Source organism: Diabrotica virgifera, chromosome 3 (assembly GCF_917563875.1).
Source record: "Diabrotica virgifera virgifera chromosome 3, PGI_DIABVI_V3a".
NCBI classification, from domain to species: Eukaryota; Metazoa; Arthropoda; class Insecta; order Coleoptera; family Chrysomelidae; genus Diabrotica; species Diabrotica virgifera.
Window position 1 is genome coordinate 227320617 of NC_065445.1, and position 4283 is coordinate 227324899.

Genomic DNA, 4283 nt, shown 5'->3' on the forward strand with positions numbered 1-4283 from the left:
TTTGTTGTTTCTTATTAACCTATATCATCTATTTTGGGGATAATTTTGTCATCATATTTTTTTCTTTTTCTCATAAATGAGTGTATCAAACTTTGTAGTGCGCCATTTTAAAGCTTTTTCCATTCTCTCGAAGATGTTTGTACTAAGAAAACCATAAGTCTTAATGTTTTCGATTGATTTAGAAAAGAAGAAAAAATGGCCGTTTTTTGACACTAAATTGGTTATAAATAAAAATGACCGCCAGATCCTACGCAGGAAATAGTTACAATTTGTTCTTATGCCGCATTTATACTCAGCTATTGCCACTGCTGCTGCCGTTGACGGAAATATTGCCCGAAATACGATATCAACGCGAGTGAGGTGTTCACATCAGTTCCTCGCCAATGTCCCCACAACTCATTACCGAACGACTCACAAGAAAGGAATGTGACAACAACATCGTCTTGCTCCCTTACTCACTTGCCGCTTTTCCGGCGGCAAACCCTTCTTTGACTTCTCTCCTTTGACTTCCGCCACTAGAACCGACTCTTTGGGTATGTAGGTGCAATGGCAGTAGCATGACGAGTAACAGCGCGAGTAAGCTATTTACACATTCACGCTGCCCACTTCCCTGTCCAATTCCCTGTCGAACAGGGCTGAGTATAAATCCGGTATTATAGGTATTACCATGATACTATAAATAAAGAGATAGTATTTTCCCATAGCCCAAATACATCCGAGCTCGCGCATTGATGATGTCACTGGAGACCGGAAGTTGAATTTGAATTCTTGTTAAAGTTAAATGGGATTTGTATGCATTATGTGATGAAATTATTCAATTAGCAAAATAAAATTAAACTTCAATGTATTCGAAAAAAATTTAGTGTCGAGATTCCAGTCAAAATAACTGTCAAAGATAAAATATAAAATACAACCGCGAACAATTCAAAGTAATCGGACATTACGAATGATTACGAACCATTACGAACTTGCCGGTCTCCAGTTACGTCACGACTTCCGGATGTGCAATATATTATCTTGTTATTTATAGTATCATGGGTATTACCTGTCGAATAAAAGCTTCAGTACCCTGGTTATTGCAGTGCCACGAACAGGGTATAACTTTATCTTATTACCCTGGCCTAATTGAACAAGTCTCGATATTCAAATATCTGGGAGTCGAAATATGTATAGTTAAGGAGATGTTAAGGAGAGCGTCCAAAAGTAAGCAAATAAAGCCAATTACGTGTCAGGATGTCTGAGGGATGTCATTTGGATATATAAAGATATGAGGCTGGAAGGGAAAGTAGGTACACATATATAAATCATGTGTAAGACCGATCATGAGGTACGCGATAGAAACAAGATGTGACACAGCAGAAACCAAGAGGATACTGAGAACATCAGAAATGAGAACGTTGAGGTCAATAACTGGGAAAACACTAAGAGACAGAATACCGAACGACAGAATAAGATACCTCTGTAACATACAAGACATAGTACGGTGGGAAATACAGATAAGACGAGAGTGGAATCGCAGCATGTGACGAGAATGGTCAGCGAGAGAATAGCCCGTATAGCCAGAGATTCGAAGCCAATAATAGGCAAGAGACCAATAGGAAGACCCTTTAAAAAGTGACGAGATAGCTGGCAGTCAACATTACAGCTATGAATACAAGCTCAAAATCGGTTAAGAACAGGCCAAAAGGCCTAATATAAAAAGAAGAAGAAGAAGTAGAAGAAAAAGAAGAAGGAGAAGAAGAAGATGATAATGAAGAAGAAGAAGAAGAGGAAGAAGAAACAGAAGAAGTAAAGACAAATATCGTTACTACCAAGTATTTCAAAATTCCTTTATTCGTCGTCTCCTTTCCTTATAAGTTATTGTAAAAGGTACCCACATAACAATGATGTTCGTATCATGTTCTAAGCATATACTACCAACATTCGTCGGAGTATATTCTTTTTAGTATATGCGTAGTACAAGCATAGCATGTGCCTTAAAACACATTCTAAATTTCATGTTCTTTGCATATACTTCAAAGTATATTCTCGTACCGAATATACTGAGTACATTCGTGTACGTAGTAACTCGGAATATTCGTAAAAGTTTATTCTTAGAATATACCTTTATCGAATATTCTTAGCACATACTTATAAGTACATTCTTAACACATACTTATAAGTAGATACTATTCTTAGAATATACCTTTATCGAATATTCTTAGCACATACTTAAAAGTACATTCTTAACACATACTTATAAGTAGATACTTTTAAAATATCTTAAAAATAATATGTATGTATACGAAGTATGAATAATATTAGCCTTATAGATTATCAACTTCGTTATATTTTAGAATAATTAATAAAATTTATGTATGTAGGTAGTATTGGACGAATTTCATTTCAAAATTGTTGTATGGTAAAAAAGTTTAAACATTAATTGTATTAACGTTTATTATTAAAAATTCGTTTTCATAATTGAAATAATTTTACCATTTACCATTACATCGTTGGAGTTTGAATTTATGTACATTCAATTCAATACGGGCCATTCCAGAACCAAAGCATGCCAAACCACCCCCTTATCTATGGCCAAAACCCACGGCTATGGTGTTGCCAACCGTCGGGTAAGATTTTTCCGTCAACCTTAAAAATTCCCACTTTTATAAAAAAATTCCTTCCTGTTTACAAAATCTGAGAAGATATGTTTAATTGTTTTCAAATATTTTGATTTTTTTTAATATTTTACAATTTGGACTGGAACAAAAATCCCCTTTTGAGTTAACTGTTCCCTTTATCACCTTCTGTGTTGAAAATTCCCGTAAAAAGTGAAATTTCCCGTAAAAAGTGAAATTTCCCTCGGTTTGGCAACACTATAACCACCGGTGCACCGATGTTATTCCACAATACATATCCCCCATCCCCTTAACCCCGTCTTGTCTTATTCTGACCATTTCTTACCTGAACAACGGTAAAATATGAAATCTAAAAGACATTATTTGTATCTATGCAGTGTTAAGGATGAAGACTAATGATCATACTAGGACTAAAGAACATACATAATCTCCTTTATTTTGTTTGCGGTGCTTCAAAATAGGTATAATCTATTTTGGTAACTCAATATTATTTAATAAATACATATAAGTAAGTACATATATAAGTATATAAATTTTAGTTACTCATACATAGTTTAGTTTAGCTAAATATTATAATATAATAGTTTATATAGATAACTAAAATTTATAAATATGTACTTACTTTTTAAGTAATATTGCAGAATGTAGGTACTAACTACATTCTCATTTGCCATTAAAATATGTAAATATAATAGGTATTTGGTAGAACCAGTAGAACCTAAGATGAGATTAGGTGATGCTGAATACATACTTCTGAGCAATATAGCACTTGACAGCACTTTCTTAGAATATCCTTAAAAATATATTATTCTAATACAAAGATGTGCAGTAGTACGTTCTAAGTATATAAATAGAAGGTTTATAGCACTTCCTTGGAATATTCTAAAAAGTACGTTCTTAGTATAACCTAAAAAGATGTGCGGTAGTACGTTCTAAGTATATAAATAGAAGGTTTATAGCACGTCCTTGGAATGTTCTAAAAAGTATATTCTTAGTATGTACTGAAAAGAAGTGCGGAAGTACATTCTAAGTATATACATAGAACGTTTAAGTACTGTAATGTAGTATATACTCAGTATGTGCTCTGCACATTCGCAATGGTAATTACGCACATTCTCAGTATATACTTTTTCTGAAAAGTATGTTCTATGAATCTACTAAGAACATGAAATTGTTATGTGGGTATAGATTAACCCATTTGGTCCCACTGTTGTACTCGTCTAAGTACAGCAGCAAAAATGGCCTAGTAGTGACACATCTGGTAAAAAAGTGGTACTCCACGTGTATGTCCGATTCTATTAGGAAGTGTTCTACTAGATTTTCACAAATTACACCCTAGGTGGCGCTCTTCTTCGTAATTTTTGCCGCTGTAATTAAAACCTAACCTCGATATTTCTGTTGGATTATTGAAGTGCTTGTTATTTTGTGATTTTGATATTATTTATCATTTTTTCAACTTTTACTGTTGAAAGGGTAAGTACTACTAATGTTTATTTACTCAGTATAAGATTTTTCTTAGTATTTTTGTTTTTATGTTACAAAATAGACCTGTACTCATCTGAGTACAGTGGGTTTGTATGAGATCAAAATGATTAATTGGTTTTTTATTGTTTCAGGTTCAATATTGGTATTGGAATGGATTTTTAAGAATTGCCGCCTATTAGT